Raw genomic sequence first — 11,976 nt, 5'->3', positions numbered from 1 at the left:
ACCCTCAATAATTCATAGCACACTGACCTTTGCATAGCTTACAGTCTTATAAAATAAAATTTTTTAAGTAAAATGTTTGGGTAATCATCCTTTATATAAAGCTGAAGTACAAAATAATTATTTTTGTTTAGCGTTTGCTTTTCACTATTACATAACCGAGTTTGAATTAAAAGCATGAAAATTGTTTAATGTCTATATAAAAAAAGGGACTTTTAAAATTTAAAAATAAACAATTTTTAACCAAAAAAATGTTATTTAGGCAACATTAATGACAATTATAAACATTACATGTTTTAGTTTTTAATTGGTATTAAAAAACTTGTACATACTAAACACATTGTACCCACTGCAAACAGTCTATTTAGAGGCATTTGAGGCAACTATATGTGATCAAATAAAACATATTGACAAAATGTACTGGAAAAAAATGAAACTAACAAATTATAACTTTCTTGTGATGTTAAACGACGGTTTATGGACATGTAAACATAAACAAAGTGATTGATGATCACTAAAAATCTAAAATTTTGTTTCTTATTATTACCAATTTAAGAATTATAGAAGATAAATATTTTATTGAAGACCTCACTTATTCTTGTACAACCCCAAGTCGGTTTTGCTAGCTCTATTATTACTATGAGACCCAAAAATGGGGGAGGGGGGTTGTGAAGCCAAAGAAAATTTTGATCTTTTTTTTGATATATAGAAATACTAAATTCTCACAAAACTTAAATAAAATAGTGTGGTAATATTTTTACCAAAAAAAGAAAAAATCTGAAGTAAAACTATGTTATGTTTACACAATTGAACTACTTACCAACTAAAACTTAACCTTTAAGGTATTTCATATAGTGTAAAGCAGGAAAATTAAAAATAAAACTATAATTTGTTTAAAGTATATAAATATATAAAACACAATGTTTACAAAGCTTTGAAATACTAAACATAGTTAAATAAAAAGCCCAATGTTGTTTAAAAAAGTTAATTAATAAATATTAATTAAATTACTAAATCTGTTATTTCAACATCTAGAATTTTTTTCCATAATGTAAGAATAACTAAAATATAAATTGTAAAAATTTTAACTAATCAATAAATTAACCCAAAAATATTACAAACCAATATTTATTATTTGTTAAAAATTATACAGATACAAGTTAAGTTGCAAAAATAAATATTAAAATTAAAACACTTTAAATCATGATTGTTGAAACAAGGGCGGTTGTGGTGTCATTAAAAATATTAAATCTAAAAGTTAAAATTAGTGGTAATTAATAAAAATTAATTTAAAGTTTTATAATTATTAATTAATACAAAACTGACATTTCATCTATGTAAAAAAATGGATTCTTGAAATGTTGAAATTATTAGAAAATGTTCTACACGACTTTTTATTCCAACTAAGTCTATAACTTTGTTTATGACCCTTTACTACAAGATTATAGACATTTAAGTTTGGTGTGTTTAACTCATTCCTTTTGAATATTTTAATCAGACATAAGTATAAAAAAAATCATGTAAAATATTTTTCACCCTTTTTTAATTTCAACGTTTTTTTCTATTTTTCAAAACAGCCTTATTGTAAGTTAATAGGGTAATGGGAATAAACACATAACTCTATTTACAAACTTTTCACATTATTATAAAGAATTTTAATTTAAAAAATTTCAAAGTAAAGTATGTACAATAACTAATATAACTAAAAAAAATTAAAAACAAATTATATATAAATTTTTAAAAGTACAAAAAAAAAAAATTTAGCAAATAAAATATAATATTTTTTTAGCAAATAAAATATAGAAAATATTTAAAAGTAATAAAATCTTTAAAAAAAATTTCAAAAACAAAAAAACAATTAAAATGTAATTTGGATTAAATTAAAAACAATATGTAAAAGAATATTATATTATTTTCAAATATTTTCACAACACTGACCTTCACACGATGTCGTCAGTGAGTAAGTGGTTGCTGCTACAATCATTTTGTGAAGCAAAAAAAGGTCGCGAGTTAATTTTTATACCTTAAAAAGCAGTTTTTATTAATCATGTTTTTATTACATTTTTGCCTAACTTATAAAAAAAAAATTTTTTCAGATATTTGAGAAGTTAATTTTATTTGTAGTGTATAACTATTTCTTTAAAATTTTATAAATATAATATATATATATACCTATTTTGTGCAAAAAATTAAAAACATTTTACCTATGGTTTAAGTACTCAAGTTCCAGGCTCAAGTAGAAGATAAAAGATTTTGATTAAGGTTGAGTTAATTAAAAGCTAAAAAAAATAAAATATTAATAAATTTATCGTCAAAATAGAATTTGTGTTTTCTAAACATTTACTTTATTATTTTTTTAACCCAAATTTTGAAGACAAACAAGAAACATGTGACCTTTCTAAACAAAAAAAGTTACCACAAAATAAATAAAACATTTAAATTAAATTAAAAAAAGTATCAGTTTAAACACTAGAAATTTAAATATACCAACACTTAATGTTTTTAAATATACCAACACTAAAAAATATAAAATTTAACCGTGATAATAAAACTCTCACTCAAAATTTTGATTTGCAGCAAGGTCAGTTTCCAACTTGGGAACGTCATTTTCTTCATTCCATAACCCCATGACTTCATTGTTGTTGGTCGTGACCAAACCATTCCGCTAGTAGAACATTTTCACAACCCTAAAATATTAACCAATCTGATTTACATGAATCAAAAAGTGGGAACAAATAGTAATAAAGTAAAGATAAAAGTATTAAATTAAAAATAAATATTAAAAAATTGAAAACAAACTTTTCCCAAATCTTTTCCGAAAATTCTCCTCCAAACAAGATTCCAGTCCCTTGCGTTTAAACAATCAACAACATTTCTCGAAGTCGACACAAACAAGTGTTTTCTCACCGAGATCGAACTTTAAAAATCAACATCATAGCCCTGCAAGTTTTGAATTGGGTGTAAATAATGAGCAAGTATATTTTAATTATAGAAAACTAAGGAAAATAATCGGCAGTGTAGTAGTCAAAACACTTAGCTTTACAACCTGGATTTAATTTCAAGTGCTCTTATGCTGTAACCCCTTGCATAAGGTGCCTAAAACAATATAAACTCCCGTTGACAAGCTGAGCCAGCACTTATTCAGCAGCTCTTGTAAATTTTCAAAATTAACAACATAACCTTAATTTGTTAAAATTTTTCAAATACACCCTACGTAATTAAAAAGACTTTAAAAGTAGAAAATGTCTATTATAATACGGTTCAATATTGCTCTTTATGTTAAGTTTGCTTTCTGCAGGAAAAATTAAAAAAAAAGTACAACAAACGGCTCCGAGAGGACAAAATAAGTTCATTTTCCTATGTCTGCCAGCATATGATCTTACGACGATGACGTCGTGCGTCACGTGACTCGCGAGCGTTGGGACTTTCCCTATTTACAACATTTACCTTTAAATCCGGTAGAAATTATAACATCACTCTGAAATGTCGAACAATAGTAACTGTTGCGTCACAATGGTAACTGTTTTGTGATAATGTCGATTATTTCGTTACAAAATTTTTTAGGCGCCAAACTGTTATAAAAAAAAACCGCCAAGCTTTTCAGCGCGAAAACCGGCATCTATCTTAATTAGTTTGTATTTAGCAAATCAAAAAGTCCTTTTCAGGGCTACTTAGACTTTGTCTTGATTGTTTGTATCCAGCAAATCAAAAAGTCCTTTTCAGGGCTACTTTATTTTCAGGGCTATCTTGAGTTATTTTTGGTATATATATTTTAATTTCTTTTTAAAGGCAGGTAATTTGTTAAAAACATTTTGTCTTGCTTTTTTATATTGTAGTTAATTAATAAGTCCTATACAAGGCTACTTTTTTCGTATATACCTTAAGTCATTCATTTCTAAATTTATTTAGAAATATAACAATTTTTCAAGAATATTTTTCAGAACGTACAATCATAGTGATCAACATTTACCAGTTTATACTGTTAGAAAAAGAGCAAAATGTACACCAATGATGCCAACCAGAATTCTAGGCCAAGGAGCATGGTACGCTGTTATAAATTTTGTTAATTTTATAAAGACCCTCAATGCAATAATATATATTGTTTCAAGTTTGTTTCAACGCTTGCTGCAGCTGCTGAAGAAGTTATTCGCTTTGAAACTTTTACGATGACAAAGTTTATAGAACGAAAAAAGGATGATCATAGATGTGTGGCTTGTTAAATATTATTTTACCTCAACTAGTAGTTATATATTGAAATATTTAACCACACTTATTAAAGTTTAAACCACTTAAATTGTGTTTTAGCGAGTGATATGGTTTATTGGGATGAAGAAAATATTCTTTTTAAGCGAATAGAAACTATTCGGAGGGAGTGTCAACATTCGAAAGATCGAAATAAAGCGAGAAACCTTCGTGCCCAACATGGTCATGTAGTTCCCCAGGTTTGTGGGTTAGAGTTTAATACAACTGTCCTTTATTTAAAATTGCTACCAATGGTTTATTAATAAGGTTAAGGCAGGCAGAATTTTGTAATGCTTAAATATAATGTTTGGGCAAAATCGGGTGCCAGTTTATAGTTGAAGAGTCAATCAGTCAAACTGTAGTAATGTAGTATATTTCTTACTGAGTTGATTGGTAATTTTAATTTTTAGTTAGCAGATCACTTTGAAAAAAAAAGCAACTTGTGCCTTCAGGGAACAAAAAAGTTTAACTGTACTGCTAGGCTTACCATATCAAAAATAGTCAGATTTCCAGAATATCAGGTTTTATTAATAATTAAGATAAGTTAACTATTTAAAATAGTTCTGATCGCAATTTTAGAGTTTAAGATAGGGTTTATGATTTAATGTTTTTAAAGTATGTATATACTATACATTTGCCATTTTATTTATTTATTAACACTTTTTAAGATCAAATCAAGCCTTAATGAAATTGATTCTAAAAATAAAAAAAGAGCTGCCAGTGTAGATATCAGGAAAAAATTAAACTTACAGAATTACTTTGGCATGGTAGTTTACAAAATTAAGTTTCCACAAGACGAGGACCATAGTGGACATGTTATTGGAAAGGTTATTATTTTGTCTTAATCAATGTATTGTGTAAAACTTTTAAATTAAATATTTAAATTATATATGTATATTTATATATTATTATATTACTTAGTTTTTCCAAATTTTAATAGCACACCCATTTATAACGCCACATAATATTGTAAATAGCATAAACCCTTAGTAAATAAGTTTAATTTATAATAGTTGTATTTTCATTTAAGGCACATTCTCTTGCATTATAACTTCTAATTTTTTTACAGGACGCAGGATATATGCAAATGGTGGACAAACAAATTATTGCTAAAATTGGAAAATTGGTTGATGACGGTGTAAGCAATGTAAGAGAATTACAAAGAGCGGTTAATTTATATGTGAAGCATGACCTATTTAAAGATAAAGAAGTTCCCATTTCTACGAATCGCCGATTTTTCCCGACCACAAGAGATTTAGCAAATCATTTTTATAAAGCATTTGTACAAAGAAAGCTCTCAAAATTTGATCAAACAAATGTAAAACTTTTAATTGATGAATGGAAAAAGTCATATGGTACTGATGACAATGTTTTGTATCGACCCTATGTCGCAGATGGAAGGGGACCAACTAGTGAAAAAAATGATGTTGAATTGGATAAAATCCCTATTATCAAAAGTAGGCAGTCACTACTATTTGTTCACCAATTTTCATGGCAAAAACGACTGCTTGAACGATATGGTCAAGAGATGTGTCTTTTAGATGCTACTTACAAAACTTCAAAATATGCTCTTCCCTTATTTTTTCTTTGTGTTAAGACTAACGTTAACTATCAGGTTGTTGGATCATTCATTATACAAAATGAAACAGCTGATGATATTTAAGAGGCTCTTAAAGTTTTGCAAAAATGGTGTCCCAAGTGGAATCCTTCTTTTTTTATGACAGATAAGTGCGATGCTGAAATAAATGCAATTGAAGCTACATTTAAAGATGTATATTTTATAAATAATTAAAATGTTAGATACCAAGATTATTTCGTAAGTTTAAAAAAAATATTTATTTGGTTGTTAGTTTATTTATTTTTTTTCATATATATTTTTAAACAGGCTGCCGGGTTCTTATATGTGATTTTCACCGTGAACAGACAGGCATGGGAGAGATGGGTAAAAAAGGGTGAAAATGGTGTTGGAGATAAAGAAAAACGGCAACTTGTGTTAACTTTATTGCGATCCATTGCTTCAGCTGATACAGAGGAAATGTTTAGCAATGCCCTTCATGACCTGCACTGCAGTGAAATTTGGAGAGAAAACAACAAATTCAAAAACTACTTTAATAATATCTGGGAACCTACAAAGGAAGTATGTTTAAGTTGTAATAACAAATTAACATGGATTTTGTTAATGACAAATATTTAACTTAAGTGTATTTGTAGCGTTGGGCTTGGTTGTTCAGGAAAGGAAAGCTTCATGTTATAATTAACACCAATAATGGAGTAGAACGACAAAATAGAACTTTAAAGGAGTGTCATATTCGGTTCCGCGCTGACAAATCTTTGTCCAGTGTTATAACAGTATTACATGAGGAATTTTTGCCAGAAAATCTAAAACGGTGGAAATAGTTTTTTAATCTAGTTCTAAATTATACTTATATATTTTTTAGTCATTTTAATGTTTAATTTCATTGGAGCTAAAGTAAATTGACAAATTTTTAGGGCCAATAAGACCTGTTTTTTGCTTTAAATACTAATTTAAATAAGTTAAATAAAAACAATCCTTTTTAAGGCATCTAGGACTATTTTAAATTAAAAACACAGTTTTATTTTCTTTTTATTTTAGATACAAAAACGGCAATATTGCTGCATCCAGCAACTACAGGCAATACAATGATATTGTGCCAACCTATTTGCGAGACAGACCGCATGATGTTATTAGACACTGCATGCGTAGGATAACATCTGCAGCTGAGGTTACTCTGAAATCAATAACCAAAAAGGAAGATTTGTACTTTGTGGACAGCGCAACCACAAAAGAAATTTTACGATTTCAATTAAGAAATTTCCTAAATGTACATGTCAAGACTTTCAAAGACACTTTTTACCATGCAAACATATGTTTAGCATTTTTGAAAAATTTTCTGATGTATCGTGGAATAGTTTACCATCATGGTACATAAATTCATCCTCCATGACTCTGGATCCTTGCATTGTTGATCCTACCACCCCAGATACCCAATCAGTAAGTGAAATAGACCAAAAGATACCAACTCTTTTTAAACCTTTTTGTGTAAAACCAAGTTCACAAAATTTTAATAACTTAAATGCCACACCACAACAGATTACTAAATCTAAAAAATCTAAACGTGGAACCCTAACCAGAATCTCTGAAGCCTTAACAACTATACGAGATTTATCATTTGATGTCATTTCAGAGGAAGCCTTGTTAAAGGCGGAAGCGGCATTAAATAATGTTATTGTGGAGTTAAAAAAAAATTGTAAACATGATTGTGAGTTACGTTTGTCAGGATCAGATAACAATGGAAAAGTAAAATCAGAAAAAAAAACAACAACGACATCACAATCACATAAAGAAATGCATGATAAACTTCCAAGAAAATATCCCAAAGTGAACAAGTTTGTATCCAGACACGGCAAACATGCAGACTTAATGCGCAACCTGTGCCGAGTAACTACTTTGTTCCCTAAGGACCGGGAATTCCAGGATGATGGTTCTGATTTTCAAAATCCACCAGTTAAAAAAACCCGAATTGATATGCCAAATATAAAGATTCAATCAAAACCAGTGGCTATAATAAAGAAGGTTGTTCCCCCTATCTCAACCCTAAAAAAGTATGGTTTGATTAAAAACTCTTTAAATAATGGTCCTCATACTATTTCGTTTGTAAATATAAAGTCGTTAGAACCTTGTCTTGCTGAAGGTGAATTACAAGTTTTGCGCACTTATGACTCGGACTTTACTGAAGGTTGGTTATATGATGAAGTTATTAACAGTTACTTATGGTGGTTAAGCAAACAGTATCCTCATATCTTGTTTGTTGACTCTTCAGTTGCTATGACCTTAAGCAAAAGACCCTCTATTGATAGGCTGTGGAGAAACATTACTTTGGCTGGTAAAAAATATATTTTTGTTCCCTGGAATAAATCTGGAGCTCACTGGGTGTCATTGCAACCAGATAGCACAAGTTGTGGTGTTTTTGTTTGTATGTACAGCAAGTGGCTAACTTTGAACCATGACCTTGTTCAACAACACCAGCAATCATCTTTTAACTACCGGCAGGAAATTTACACTGCTATTGTTGGCAACTGCCTTAAAGGCAGATATAACAAAAATAAATGTAGACAGTGTGACAATAGTGATGACAGTAAATGTGACTGGGTTGAGTGTATGAGATGCCAACAATGGTACCACACTCAGTGCGTCGGCTTATCGTCGACTGAAGCAAAAAAGAAACATTTTTTGTGCCCTTGAGCAATTATATAAAATAAATAGCTAATATTTTATATATATATATCATCTATTCAGGTTTTTGTGACTCGCTTTAGTCGAGTTTTTTTTTCACGTTAATGTGAGTCGCTTTAGTCGAGTTTTTCTTTTAAGTTAATGTGACTCGCTTTAGTCGAGTTTTTCTTTCAAGTTAATGTGACTCGCTTTAGTCGAGTTTTTCTTTCAAGTTAATGTGACTCGCTTTAGTCGAGTTTTTCTTTCAAGTTAATGTGACTCGCTTTAGTCGAGTTTTTCTTTCAAGTTAATGTGACTCGCTTTAGTCGAGTTTTTCTTTCAAGTTAATGTGACTCGCTTTAGTCGAGTTTTTCTTTCAAGTTAATGTGACTCGCTTTAGTCGAGTTTTTCTTTCAAGTTAATGTGACTCGCTTTAGTCGAGTTTTTCTTTCAAGTTAATGTGACTCGCTTTAGTCGAGTTTTTCTTTCAAGTTAATGTGACTCGCTTTAGTCGAGTTTTTCTTTCAAGTTAATGTGACTCGCTTTAGTCGAGTTTTTCTTTCAAGTTAATGTGACTCGCTTTAGTCGAGTTTTTCTTTCAAGTTAATGTGACTCGCTTCAGTCGAGTTTTTCTTTCAAGTTAATGTGACTCGCTTTAGTCGAGTTTTTCTTTCAAGTTAATGTGACTCGCTTTAGTCGTGTTTTTCTTTTAAGTTATTGTGACTTACTTCTTTTTTGGGCACAAATGTTGATTTTATTGGCTGTGTTTTATAATGGTTTTGTTGACTGTCTGTCTATCTGTTTTGGAATTCATTACATAATTCTTCACATAATTTTTTTTGCGTTAAAAGATGTTAACTATGCTGTTTTTTGTTCATAAAATTGAGAATTTGTTGTTAATTTTAAGTTTTTGTTTTGCAGATTTATTTATCCTAAAAATTAAAAAAAAAAAATTATTTTAATAAAAAAATTAATTTTTTGGATTGTAACAACGGATTGTAACAATATCACAATCAACACGGGTGGGGGGGGTTACACAAATAACTATTACAGCGGGTGAGTAAACATTTATATTTACCGAGATGTAATATTGCTTGCTAAATTTTATTAATAATTTTAGTATTTAACCTATGTACCATATTTTGTGTTCATTTATTTTAAATTAAATGCAATTTATGCAGAAATGCCAACAACAACAACAACAACAAGAGTAACAAAAACACATATAGAGGTGGTGTCCGAAAGGGAAATAGGGCGAAACGGGGAAGGCGCGCCAAAAAAGTGGATGCCCGCAGTATTATCTCTGCCGCAAAGTATAATTTAGTCAATATTATATAATTAACTATGACTAAAGATAATCACGATCATTTTTTTGCTTAACTGTTAAAATCTTATGCAAGTAATTTAAACTTCTAATGTAGATATTTTACAGAGAACAAAAAAGTGCTAGCCTGGAGCCAAACAGCTCCATCCTCTCCATTAGATCAGAGAGGTTCCAGGCTAGCCAACCTCTTCGGTCGGTATCAAGGGTCTCCCTTCGTCGCGGCGGAACAATAACATCTTTCCGCGACGGAGAGAAGTCCCTGGCCGGAGAGGCAGAGACGGGCATCCACCAGGAAGGCGTGCCTTCTTTTTCGACCCTAAAGCCCATTCGGACACCACCTAAAAATAACTATAAAATTAGTTCGGCCCCAAATCTTAAAGCTTTCAGTTTTGCTTATACATCTTTTATCTATCAAAACACGCTATTTTTTTTTACGCAAATTCCATAGTAAAATTTCATCGATTTTTATTGTTACGTAACATTTTCTTTGTTACAAAACAGTTACCATTGTGACGCAACAGTTACTATTGTTCGACATTTCAGGGTGATGTTATAATTTCTACCTTTAAATCCAGATATCTCAAAAACTACTTGACTTTACCTGTTAAAACAGTAAGTTTTATTATATCAAACTTAATATATCAGACAGTAACAAAATACAACAAAGAATGGATGCAAGTGCTGCGACGACATAAAAGTGTCAACATGCGCGGAGGTCGTAAAAAGAGTGGCTGTTTTTTACCAATACAAGTGCGTAGCCATAAACGCCTACAGATTAAGCTTTGTAGCAATGAAGATTGTGTTTCTTTAATGATAAGTGACCAGATCTACAATAACAATCCGTCAACACAGTGCATACATTTAAGTTCAGTTACTTATGCATGGTTTAAAAGTTTTCCTGAACTGAATACAGCATGTCTTCAGAAATTGTTTACTCTTTAGGTTACAACAATATCAACGAAAAATTATTTGAATGACATATATGTTAAAGTTGTGAAGAAAATTTACCTTTGGTTGTTTATGCAGGCTTTGATTTTTGGGCTATAATGACAAACATATGTATTTTTAGTGCTTACTGACAAAATTGTTATAAGTGTTAACAAAGAGTACTTTTGATAAAGAAAATGGACGATGGTCTTGCAAATGTCCATTGTCAAATCAAAATTATTCTTGCAATCATGAGAATGCATGCAAGTGGTTAATAAGTCGAATAGACTTCACATTATTTAAAAAAGATGTTTTTTTTTTCAGCAACTGTCTTGAAAGATAACATTGAAGAAAAGTCACCACCAAACATATTTTTTTCCAGGAGAGGTTTGCTGCCCGCAATATTCAAATAAAATCTTATTGGAACAAAAAAGAAAAAAGGCTACCGTGTATGGCTTCGGAAAAGTCTGGAATGGTAACAAATTACAATTTATTTCAATTAAACAAAAATATAAATATTTATTTATTCTTGTTTCAAGTTACCACTGCTAATTGCAATTTTGTAGTCGGAATTCAGGAGTATGCATCAGGATTTCATAATGTGTTGATTTCCTTAAAACCTATACAATACCTTACGAAAGGAATTAAGGTTTGTTTTTTAACAACATCACTTTTACTTAAAAAAAAATAAAACACTTTAAAAGTAGTTCTTTGTAGAAATGTTGGAGTTGAAACAGGATTAAATATGATATTCAATAAACCACTTAATTAAATTGATAGCATTAGGAATGCATTTTATCATTTTTGTGCCATACTTGATATCAATTATCATTTTTCTTGTTTAAAGTGTGGAGTTTCTCCTAAAATTGTCATAGCAGATGGCAATTGGAAAAACACTCGGCGTCCAGGTACATTTTTAGTAACGATCTATGTAATTTTTATGCAATATTGATTTTCTTTTTAAATAATTTTATATATATACTTTAAATTTATAATTTTTAGGAAAATAAAACATATATTAGCAATATTTTTTTACCCGAGAGTGGCAGCGTGTTTGAAAGAGTTATCTGTGTATCTAAGAGAACAAGCCACAAAAAATCTAAACACACGGTCAAAATCTTGGACAGAAAGACGTTAAAAGTGTGAACACGGCAAGCGAACCACAGTACCTGTAAAAACCGTTTGGTTACCGAACCACTGATTGCAAGGCGAAAGGTGTAATGTAAAAAAATGTTTCATATGTGATAAAGCA

Source organism: Corella eumyota, chromosome 7 (assembly GCF_963082875.1).
Source record: "Corella eumyota chromosome 7, kaCorEumy4.1, whole genome shotgun sequence".
Classification (NCBI taxonomy): Eukaryota; Metazoa; Chordata; class Ascidiacea; order Phlebobranchia; family Corellidae; genus Corella; species Corella eumyota.
This window is presented reverse-complemented; position numbering follows the sequence as displayed.